This window comes from Oncorhynchus gorbuscha, linkage group LG15 (assembly GCF_021184085.1).
Source record: "Oncorhynchus gorbuscha isolate QuinsamMale2020 ecotype Even-year linkage group LG15, OgorEven_v1.0, whole genome shotgun sequence".
NCBI lineage: Eukaryota > Metazoa > Chordata > Actinopteri > Salmoniformes > Salmonidae > Oncorhynchus > Oncorhynchus gorbuscha.
The window spans coordinates 11403794-11417334 of record NC_060187.1 but is presented as its reverse complement, the minus strand read 5'-3'; positions in this window follow the sequence as shown (position 1 = coordinate 11417334).

Sequence of the window (13541 nt, the reverse complement as noted above, 5' to 3'; positions counted from 1 at the left end):
CTTTGGTCCACTTATTCCGACGACAGGCGTTACAACTGCATTAATCACTGCATTAATCACTGCATTAATCACTGCATTAATCACTGCATTAATCACTGCATTAACCACTGTATTAATAACTGTATTAATCACTACATTAATCACTGTATTAATCACTGCATTAATCACTGCATTAATCACTGCATTAATCACTGCATTAACCACTGTATTAATAACTGTATTAATCACTGTATTAATAACTGTATTAATCACTGCATTAAACACTGCATTAATCCCTGTATTTATCTTCAGCACACGCGCACGCGTACACACTCACACACACACGCACACACACACACACACACACGCACGCACGCACGCACGCACGTACGCACGCACGCACGCACGCACACACACACACACACACACACACACACACACACACACACACACACACACACACACACACACACACACACACACACACACACACACACACACACACACACACACACACACACACACACACACACACACACACACACACACACACACACACACACACACACACACACACAAAGACAAAGACAAGGACAAAGACAAATCAGATTGAATGAGTCATGTACATCAGTTGTCATCCCATCCTAAAGCTGTCCCACTCATAATCTATAGTCCTCCCAAACTTCAAAGAGCTGGGCGTAGGATGATCTATCATATGTCATTTCACTTGGCCCATCACGGCAGGAAAATGACCGGATTGCGCGTGCAACATTATTAGTGTTCCCCTTTCTGAGTGGCCTGGGGGTGAGGCTGCTGCAAAGGGCCTATGTGGCCCAGTCTATGAGCTCTGTGAGGAGCGAGTGGGGGAACACATCTTCCATTGTGTGTGTGTAATGAGCATGAGTGAGTGGGTCGTGAGCGGTGGTGCGGGAGAGTATCAGGGAGATAGACCTGTGTGTTATCCCTCCAACCACTCTTCACATCCGCCTCCGCAGATACCGTGCACTGGGGAAAGTGTAATGTGCTGGTCCACTAGAGGTGGGTAGCTACCTGAAGCAGCCCCGGGAACTGGACACCTCCACCATAGACTTCTACAATGATGGCCTGCACACGCACACACAACGCCCTTGCAGGGAGATGGCACTGCTGATTGGCATAAATGTTAATGATGCAAAACATAAACGCACCAGCAAAACACACATGATATGGTGACAGTTTCTGGCTGACAAATCAGTTTTGTTGTTAAAATGACAGCTTTTTGTGCCGTATGTTGTGGTTAGATGTGTGAATGTATGTATGTCGGGGGATATGAGAGTATCTTCACATACTGTATGTGTGTCGGGGGATATGAGAGTATCTTCACATACTGTACGTGTGTCGGGGGATATGAGAGTATCTTCACATACTGTAGGTGTGTCGGGGGATATGAGAGTATCTTCACATACTGTACGTGTGTCGGGGGATATGAGAGTATCTTCACATACTGTATGTGTGTCGGGGATATGAGAGTATCTTCACATACTGAATGTATGTCGGGGGATATGAGAGTATCTTCACATACTGTATGTATGTCGGGGGATATGAGAGTATCTTCACATACTGTACGTGTGTCGGGGGATATGAGAGTATCTTCACATACTGTACGTGTGTCGGGGGATATGAGAGTATCTTCACATACTGTACGTGTGTCGGGGGATATGAGAGTATCTTCACATACTGTATGTATGTCGGGGGATATGAGAGTATCTTCACATACTGTACGTGTGTCGGGGGATATGAGAGTATCTTCACATACTGTAGGTGTGTCGGGGGATATGAGAGTATCTTCACATACTGTACGTGTGTCGGGGGATATGAGAGTATCTTCACATACTGTATGTGTGTCGGGGATATGAGAGTATCTTCACATACTGTATGTATGTCGGGGGATATGAGAGTATCTTCACATACTGTATGTGTGTCGGGGGATATGAGAGTATCTTCACATACTGTACGTGTGTCGGGGGATATGAGAGTATCTTCACATACTGTACGTGTGTCGGGGGATATGAGAGTATCTTCACATACTGTACGTGTGTCGGGGGATATGAGAGTATCTTCACATACTGTACGTGTGTCGGGGGATATGAGAGTATCTTCACATACTGTACGTATGTCGGGGGATATGAGAGTATCTTCACATACTGTACGTGTGTCGGGGGATATGAGAGTATCTTCACATACTGTACGTGTGTCGGGGGATATGAGAGTATCTTCACATACTGTATGTGTGTCGGGGGATATGAGAGTATCTTCACATACTGTACGTGTGTCGGGGGATATGAGAGTATCTTCACATACTGTACGTGTGTCGGGGGATATGAGAGTATCTTCACATACTGTACGTGTGTCGGGGGATATGAGAGTATCTTCACATACTGTACGTATGTCGGGGGATATGAGAGTATCTTCACATACTGTATGTATGTTGGGGGATATGAGAGTATCTTCACATACTGTATGTATGTCGGGGGATATGAGAGTATCTTCACATACTGTATATGTGTCGGTGGATATGAGAGTATCTTCACATACTGTATGTATGTCGGGGGATATGAGAGTATCTTCACATACTGTATGTATGTCGGGGGATATGAGAGTATCTTCACATACTGTATGTATGTCGGGGGATATGAGAGTATCTTCATATACTGTATGTATGTCGGGGGATATGAGAGTATCTTCACATACTGTATGTATGTCGGGGGATATGAGAGTATCTTCACATACTGTATGTATGTCGGGGGATATGAGAGTATCTTCACATACTGTATGTATGTCGGGCATGAATGCATGCTGTAGCTGGGCACAAACTGGTTGAATCAAAGTTGTTTCAAGGTCAATTATCAATGTATTGTGACATGGAATCTACGTGGAAAATACATTGGATTTGAAAAAAGTCATCAACAGGATAACATTTAGACCACAGTATTTTGTTGTCATGGTAACCAAATTTCAACATAGAAAAATCTTGTTTAATTTGTACCTTTAAAACATCAGATCTTCAATGTTAAATCCACTAAACTACACTTCCTATTAGAGAATTGATTTATCTACATCTACTCTGTTTTCCGGATGCCGAAGACGTGGATGTTGATTAAGGCAGCCTCTCCGCACCTCTCTGATTCAGAGGGGTTGGGCTAAATGAGGAAGAGGTGGATGCTGATTAAGGCAGCCTCTCCGCACCTCTATGATTCAGAGGGGTTGGGTTAAATGAGGAAGACGTGGATGTTGATTAAGGCAGCCTCTCCGCACCTCTCTGATTCAGAGGGGTTGGGTTAAATGAGGAAGAGGTGGATGTCGATTAAGGCAGCCTCTCCGCACCTCTCTGATTCAGAGGGGTTGGGTTAAATGAGGAAGACGTGGATGTTGATTAAGGCAGCCCCCCTCACCTCTCTGATTCAGAGGGGTTGGGTTAAATGAGGAAGAGGTGGATGTCGATTAAGGCAGCCTCTCCGCACCTCTTTGATTCAGAGGGGTTGGGTTAAATGAGGAAGACACATTTCAGTTGAATGCATTCAGTTGTACAACTGACTAGGTATCCCCCTTTCCCTTTGGTCTCCCATCCAGGATTTTAACCTGGTCGTTGGTCGTTTAGCAATCCCACATAACATGAAATAGACTTGCTGCTGCTATCTTCATTCCAAAGGGAAGGTTTAACTGGGAAAATGAAATGTGACCATACTCTATCATTAATATATTATGAATGACGCTATTTAAGATGACATACAGTGCCGTCAGAAAGTATTCATACCCCTTGACTTATTCCACAATTTGTTGTTACGGCCTGAATTCAAAACGGATTAAATAAATATTTTTTTCTCACCCATCTACACACAATACCCCATAATGACATGTTTTTAGTAAATGTTTGGTAATGTATCGGAAATTAAATACAGAAATACCTCATTTAGATAAGTATTCACACCTTTGAATCATTACTTTGTAGGTGCACCTTTGTCAGCGATATATGTCTGTATCAGCTTTGCACATCTGGATTTGGGGATTTTCTCCCCTTCTTCCTTGCAGATTTTCTTGCAGATTTTCTAAAGCTCTGTTAAGTTGCATTGGTAGTGGTGGTGAACAGCAATCTTCAAGTCTTTCCACAAATGTTCAATGGGATGCAAGTTTGGGCTTTGGCTGGGGCACTCAAGGACTTTCACATTCTTGTGCTGAAGCCATTCCAGTGTTGCTTTGGCTGTATGCTTGGGGTCATAGTCCTGTTGGAACGTAAATCTTCGTCCCAGTATAAGGTCATTTGCACTTTGAAGCAGGTTCTCATCAAGGATTTTCCTGTATTTGGCTTCATTCATTGTTCCCTCTATCCTTACCAGTCTCCCATTCCTTGATGCTGAAAAGCATCCCCATAGCATGATGCTGCCATCACCATGCTTCACGTTAGGGATGGTGTTAGACGGGTGACGAGCTGGGGCTGGTTCAGACATAGTGTTTTGTATTCAGGCCAAAGAATGATCAAAGGAAATTGGATGCATCTGAGCTCAATTTGGAGTGTCATGTATGGCAAAGGGGTGGGAATACTTATTTAAATTAGATATTTATGTACACTGCTCAAAAAAATAAAGGGAACACTTAAACAACACAATGAAACTCCAAGTCAATCACACTTCTGTGATATCAAACTGTCCACTTAGGAAGCAACACTGATTGACAATACATTTCACATGCTGTTGTGCAAATGGAATAGATAACAGGTGGAAATTATAGGCAATTAGCAAGACACCCCCAATAAAGGAGTGGTTCCGCAGGTGGTGACCAAAGACCACTTCTCAGTTCCTATGCTTCCTGGCTGATGTTTTGGTCACTTTTGAATGCTGCCGGTGCTTTCACTCTAGTGGTAGCATGAGACGGAGTCTACAACACACGCAAGTGGCTCAGGTAGTGCAGCTCATCCAGCATGGCACATCAATTCGAGCTGTGGCAAGAAGGTTTGCTGTGTCTGTCAGCGTAGTGTCCAGAGCATGGGAGGCGCTACCAGGAGACAGGCCAGTACATCAGGAGACGTGGAGGAGGCCGTAGGAGGGCAACAACCCAGCAGCAGGACCGCTACCTGTTGCTGCCTGCAACATCCTCCAGCATGACCGGTTTGGCGGTGGGTCAGTCATGGTGTGGGGTGGCATTTCTTTGGGGGGCCGCACAGCCCTCCATGTGCTCGCCAGAAGGAGCCTGACTGCCATTAGGTACCGAGATGAGATCCTCAGACCCCTTGTGAGACCATATGCTCATGTGGCTGGAGTGTGTCAGCAATTCCTGCAAGAGGAAGGCATTGATGCTATGGACTGGCCCACCCGTTCCCCAGACCTGAATCCAATTGAGCACATCTGGGACATCATGTCTCGCTCCATCCACCAACGCCACATTGCACCACAAACTGTCCAGGAGTTGGTGGATGCTTTAGTCCAGGTTTGGGAGGAGATCCCTCAGGAGACCATCCGCCACCTCATCAGGAGCATGCCCAGGCGTTGTAGGGAGGTTATACAGGCACGTGGAGGCCACACACACTACTGAGACTCATTTTGACTTGTTTTAAGGACATTACATCAAAGTTGGATCAGCCTGTAGTGTGGTTTTCACTTTAATTTTGAGTGTGATTCCAAATCCAGACCTCCATGGGTTGATAAATTTGATTTCCATTAATAATTTTTGTGTGATTTTGTTGTCAGCACATTCAACTATGTAAAGAAAAAAGTATTTAATAAGAATATTTCATTCATTCAGATCTAGGATGTGTTATTTTAGCATTCCCTTTATTTTTTGAGCAGTGTATTTCATTTCAATACATTTTCAAAGATTTCTACATTGCTGTTCACCGTGATCCCCATCTTACAGAGTTTCAGAAAATACAAATCCAGATGTGCGGAGCTGATACAGACATATATCGCTGTGTAAACAGGTGTGTTTTCTATTATTTTTAATACATTTTCAATTCAGGCTGTAACACAACAAAACATGGAATAAGTCGAAGGGTATGAATACTTTCTGAAGGTACTGTAGCATTTGCAAAGTCATCAACAGCTAAAAGAAGATAACCAGGTGAGGGGAGTTCTTTACTAATTAGTGACTTTTTTTTCGGCCGGCAGATAGCTCAGTGGTTAGACTGTTGGGACAGTAACTGAAAGGTTGCTGGATTGAATCCCCGAGCTGACAAGGTAAAAATCTGTCGTTCTGCTCCTGAACAAGGCAGCTAACCCACTGTTCCTATGCCATCATTGTAAATAAGAATTTGTTCCTACCTAGTTAAATAACCTCATCAACAACCATATCTCAAACATCAGAAAGAGACAACAATCAGAAACAAAAACCATCTCTCAAATATCAGAGACACAACCATCTCTCAACCATCAGAGAGACACAACCATCTCTCAACTATCAGAGAGACACAACCATCTCTCAACCATCAGAGACAAACATCTCTCAACCATCATAGAGACACAACCATCTCTCAACCATCAGAGAGACACAACCATCTCTCAACCATCAGAGAGACACAACCATCTCTCAACTATCAGAGAGACACAACCATCTCTCAACTATCAGAGAGACACAACCATCTCTCAACCATCAGAGACAAACATCTCTCAACCATCATAGAGACACAACCATCTCTCAACCATCAGAGAGACACAACCATCTCTCAACCATCAGAGAGACACAACCATCTCTCAACTATCAGAGAGACACAACCATCTCTCAACCATCAGAGACAAACATCTCTCAACCATCATAGAGACACAACCATCTCTCAACCATCAGAGAGACACAACCATCTCTCAACTATCAGAGACAAACATCTCTCAACCATCAGAGAGACACAACCATCTCTCAACCATCAGAGACAAACATCTCTCAACCATCATAGAGACACAACCATCTCTCAACCATCAGAGAGACACAACCATCTCTCAACTATCAGAGAGACACAACCATCTCTCAACCATCAGAGAGACACAACCATCTCTCAACTATCAGAGAGACACAACCATCTCTCAACCATCAGAGACAAACATCTCTCAACCATCATAGAGACACAACCATCTCTCAACCATCAGAGACAACCATCTCTCAACCATCATAGAGACACAACCATCTCTCAACCATCAGAGACAAACATCTCTCAACCATCATAGAGAAGCAAGCACTATGGCAAATGGAGAGAGAGTTGTCGTAGACAACAGAGTGTGGTGCCGCCTGTTGGTTACGGAGTGTGTTGCCGTCTGTTGGTTACGGAGTGTGTTGCCGTCTGTTGGTTACGGAGTGTGTTGCCGTCTGTTGGTTACGGAGTGTGTTGCCGTCTGTTGGTTACGGAGTGTGTTGCCGCCTGTTGGTTACGGAGTGTGTTGCCGTCTGTTGGTTACGGAGTGTGTTGCCGTCTGTTGGTTACGGAGTGTGTTGCCGTCTGTTGGTTACGGAGTGTGTTGCCGTCTGTTGGTTACGGATTGTGTTGCCGTCTGTTAGCTCTCAGTCAAACTGTGGAAATGTAAAACTGTAACTCACCTCTACGGTTAACAGTATGAATTAATTCAGATATTTTTGGTTAAGTTTAGGCATTAGGGTTAAATTTAGATTTTCATTGTGACTGGTTAATATTAGGGCTAAGGTTGAAGTTTAGGGTAAAACAGAAAACTAGTGCCAAGCACTGAGATTGAACCTGCGATATTCGGAGCCATAGATTGCAGATTTACTAGATGGTACAAGGTACCCGCATTGCCACTAGTGGATGGTTGGAAATTGCCATGGAAATAAGATGACAAGCCATCCCATAACTTCACCATTCCAATAATACCTGGACACCACGTAGTCCACTGGAGTTGGTCACAGAATGAAGTAAGAGGATGCAGAAATATCACCAGAAAGAGGGTTGAAAGAGGGTTGAACATATGACAAGGAAGAGGAACAAACTATATTCAACTTGTGACAGTGGAGAAAATTCCCCCAGAAATACACATACAGGAAGTTTCCGGTTTCATGTTAACTTGACCAAATAATAATAAAGACATTGGAAATCTTACTCACTAGAGCTCCTACATGTAAGTAGTTCTGGAAGCCTGTCCTTTCAGACTACCCGGTATTCCTACTTTGTAAATAGGTCAGATTGTGTAATGAAAAGCCAACAAATTTCTCAATCAATCAATAATTCATCTGCTTGATTGTCATAAAGCAAACAGGTTGCTTCAAAGTCAGGTGCTCAAACAGTCTTCTATCATACACACATCATGAGCACATTCAAGGCCTATACTTAGACTGCTCCTGGAAGACTAATATCTTAGTGACAGAGAAGTCCAAACAAGGAAACAGAAAGGAATGATTGGGTTGTCTGTCCTAAGTGCAGTAACAGTTGAAGAGCCTCTTATAGAGGTTAGAGTAGGCCTGGGATATCAGTCAGTCAGCTAGACTTTGAAAGGGGCTATAAATAGCCTAACACTGTACGCCTAACATATTTCATTCTTAACTTTGTGTATTATTAATTAAGATAACAAAACATGTCAATGCAATATCCCCATAGCTACATTTTCTAAGATTTGTACACACGTTCAGTCATTACTGCCAACAAATGTATTCTCACCATGAATAAAGTCTAATATTTTCCTAACCATAGAAGCATAAAAAACAACCACATTGCATTACTTATCACGAAACCCCAAAAGATTAACAAGTGCATTCTACTGCAACTGTGGAATGTATACTTAAGGTAGGTCCACCGTGTCGAGTGTGATCACTAGTACATCTACTAGTACTAGTACTCCCTGTATATAGCCATGTTATTGTCCACTCCCTGTATATAGTCATGTTATTGTCTACTCCCTGTATATAGCCATCTTATTGTCTACTCCCTGTATATAGTCATGTTATTGTCTACTCCCTGTATATAGCCATGTTATTGTCCACTCCCTGTATATAGTCATGTTATTGTCTACTCCCTGTATATAGCCATCTTATTGTCTACTCCCTGTATATAGTCATGTTATTGTCTACTCCCTGTATATAGCCATGTTATTGTCTACTCCCTGTATATAGCCATGTTATTGTCTACTCCCTGTATATAGCCATCCTATTGTCTACTCCCTGTATATAGCCATGTTATTGTCTACTCCCTGTATATAGTCATGTTATTATCTACTCCCTGTATATAGCCATGTTATTGTCTACTCCCTGTATATAGTCATGTTATTGTCTACTCCCTGTATATAGCCATGTTATTGTCTACTCCCTGTATATAGTCATGTTATTGTCTACTCCCTGTATATAGCCATCTTATTGTCTACTCCCTGTATATAGCCATGTTATTGTCTACTCCCTGTATATAGCCATGTTATTGTCTACTCCCTGTATATAGCCATGTTATTGTCTACTCCCTGTATATAGCCATGTTATTGTCTACTCCCTGTATATAGTCATGTTATTGTCTACTCCCTGTATATAGCCATGTTATTGTCTACTCCCTGTATATAGTCATGTTATTGTCTACTCCCTGTATATAGCCATGTTATTGTCTACTCCCTGTATATAGTCATGTTATTGTCTACTCCTGTATATAGCCATGTTATTGTCTACTCCCTGTATATAGCCATGTTATTGTCTACTCCTGTATATAGCCATGTTATTGTCTACTCCCTGTATATAGTCATGTTATTGTCTACTCCCTGTATATAGCCATGTTATTGTCTACTCCCTGTATATAGTCATGTTATTGTCTACTCCCTGTATATAGCCATGTTATTGTCTACTCCCTGTATATAGCCATGTTATTTTCTACTCCCTGTATATAGCCATGTTATTTTCTACTCCCTGTATATAGCCATGTTATTGTCTACTCCCTGTATATAGCCATGTTATTGTCACGCCTTGGTCATTGTATTTTGTGTTTTTGTTATATGTTTGGGTAGGCCAGGGTGTGACATGGGTTTATATGTTGTTTTCGTATTGGGGTTTGTATTATTTGGGATCACGGCTGATTAGGGGTGTTGTATAGGCTTGGCTGCCTGAGGCGATTCTCAATCAGAGTCAGGTGATTCTCGTTGTCTCTGATTGGGAACCGTATTTAGGGAGCCATAGTTTCGCTTTGTATTTCGTGGGTGATTGTTCCTGTCTCTGTGTAGTTTCACCAGATAGGCTGTAATTAGGTTTCACGTTCCGTTTGTTGTTTTGTATTGTATAGTTATTTCATGTATCACGTTTTCATTCATTAAAGATCATAAGTAACAAACACGCTGCATTTCGGTCCGACTCTCTTTCCTTCAACAGACGAACACCGTTACAGTTATTTTCTACCATGTTAATTTCTACTCCCTGTATATAGCCATGTTAATTTCTACTCCCTGTATATAGCCATGTTAATTTCTACTCCCTGTATATAGCCATGTTAATTTCTACTCCCTGTATATAGCCATGTTATTTTCTACTCCCTGTATATAGCCATGTTATTTTCTACTCCCTGTATATAGCCATGTTAATTTCTACTCCCTGTATATAGCCATGTTAATTTCTACTCCCTGTATATAGCCATGTTAATTTCTACTCCCTGTATATAGCCATGTTATTTTCTACTTCCTGTATATAGCCATGTTATTTTCTCCCATGTTATTTTCTACTTCCTGTATATAGCCATGTTATTTTCTACCACGTTATTTTCTACTTCCTGTATATAGCCATGTTTGTAACGTCATTCGTCTGTTGAATGAATCGAGTCAGACCGAAATGCAGCTTGTAGGTTACTCATGACTTTAATGAAAGTATCGCGGTACATGAAATAACTGAACTAAATACAAAAACAACAGAACGGAACGTGAAACTATTACAGCCTATCTGGTGACTACAACACAGAGACTGGAACAAACACCCACAAAATACAACGCGAACTCAGGCTAACTAAATACGGTTCTCAATCAGAGACAATGACAAGCACCTGACTCTGATTGAGGATCGCCTCAGGCAGCCAAGCCTAACTAGACACACCCCTAATCAGCCGCAATCCCAAATAATACAAACCCCAATACGAATACAACATAAAAACCCATGTCACACCCTGGCCTACCCAAACATATAACAAAAACACAAAATACAATGACCAAGGCGTGACAATGTTATTTTCTACCATGGTATTTTCTACTTCCTGTATATAGCCATGTTATTTTCTACCATGTTATTTTCTACTTCCTGTATATAGCCATGTTATTGTCTACTTCCTGTATATAGCCATGTTATTGTCTACTTCCTGTATATAGCCATGTTATTTTCTACTTCCTGTATATAGCCATGTTATTGTCTACTCCCTGTATATAGCCATGTTATTGTCTACTCCCTGTATATAGCCATGTTATTGTCTACTTCCTGTATATAGCCATGTTATTGTCTACTCCTGTATATAGCCATGTTATTGTCTACTCCCTGTATATAGCCATGTTATTGTCTACTCCCTGTATATAGCCATGTTATTGTCTACTTCCTGTATATAGCCATGTTATTGTCTACTCCCTGTATATAGCCATCTTATTGTCTACTCCCTGTATATAGCCATGTTATTGTCTACTCCCTGTATATAGCCATGTTATTGTCTACTTCCTGTATATAGCCATGTTATTGTCTACTCCCTGTATATAGCCATCTTATTGTCTACTCCCTGTATATAGCCATGTTATTGTCTACTCCCTGTATATAGCCATCTTATTGTCTACTCCCTGTATATAGCCATGTTATTGTCTACTCCCTGTATATAGACATGTTATTGTCTACTCCCTGTATATAGCCATCTTATTGTCTACTTCCTGTATATAGCCATGTTATTGTCTACTCCCTGTATATTACATTTACATTTACATTTAAGTCATTTAGCAGACGCTCTTATCCAGAGCGACTTACAAATTGGTGCATTCACCTTATGACATCCAGTGGAACAGTCACTTTACAATAGTATATAGCCATGTTATTGTCTACTCCCTGTATATAGCCATGTTATTGTCTACTTCCTGTATATAGCCATGTTATTGTCTACTTCCTGTATATAGCCATGTTATTTTCTACCATGTTATTGTCTACTCCCTTTCTATAGCCATGTTATTTTCTACTCCCTGTATATAGCCATGTTATTGTCTACTCCCTGTATATAGCCATGTTATTGTCTACTCCCTGTATATAGCCATGTTATTTTCTACTCCCTGTATATAGCCATGTTATTGTCTACTTCCTGTATATAGCCATGTTATTGTCTACTCCCTGTATATAGCCATGTTATTGTCTACTCCCTGTATATAGCCATGTTATTGTCTACTCCCTGTATATAGCCATGTTATTGTCTACTTCCTGTATATAGCCATGTTATTTTCTACTCCCTGTATATATCCATGTTATTGTCTACTTCCTGTATATAGCCATGTTATTGTCTACTTGTTATTGTTATTCCTTATTCACTGTGATTTATTCCTCTTGTCACTATTTCTATTTAGATGTGGTGTACCTTTAACTCTGCATTGTTGGAAAAGAACCAACAAAAATAACCCATAAAGTAAAGCATTTCACCCTTAGTCTAAACCTGTTGTTTAAGCATTTCACTGTTAGTCTACTCTACACCTGTTGTTTAAGCATGTCACTGTTAGTCTACTCTACACCTGTTGTTTAAGCATGTCACTGTTGGTCTACTCTACACCTGTTGTTTAAGCATTTCACTGTTAGTCTACTCTACACCTGTTGTTTAAGCATGTCACTGTTAGTCTACACCTGTTGTTTAAGCACTTCACTGTTAGTCTACTCTACACCTGTTGTTTAAGCATTTCACTGTTAGTTTACACCTGTTGTTTAAGCATTTCACTGTTAGTCTACACCTGTTGTTTAAGCATTTCACTGTTAGTCTACTCTACACCTGTTGTTTAAGCATTTCACTGTTAGTCTACTCTACACCTGTTGTTTACGCGTTTCACTGTTAGTCTACACCTGTTGTTTAAGCATTTCACTGTTAGTCTACTCTACACCTGTTGTTTAAGCATTTCACTGTTAGTCTACACCTGTTGTTTAAGCATTTCACTGTTAGTCTACTCTACACCTGTTGTTTAAGCATTTCACTGTTAGTCTACACCTGTTGTTTAAGCATTTCACTTTTAGTCTACACCTGTTGTTTAAGCATGTCACTGTTAGTCTACTCTACACCTGTTGTTTAAGCATGTCACTGTTAGTCTACTCTACACCTGTTGTTTAAGCATGTCACTGTTAGTCTACTCTACACCTGTTGTTTAAGCATGTCACTGTTAGTCTACTCTACACCTGTTGTTTAAGCATGTCACTGTTAGTCTACTCTACACCTGTTGTTTAAGCATGTCACTGTTAGTCTACTCTACACCTGTTGTTTAAGCATGTCACTGTTAGTCTACTCTACACCTGTTGTTTAAGCATGTCACTGTTAGTCTACTCTACACCTGTTGTTTAGGCATTTCACTGTTAGTCGACTCTACACCTGTTGTTTAAGCATTTCACTGTTAGTCTACTCTACACCTGTTGTTTAAGCATGTCACTGTTAG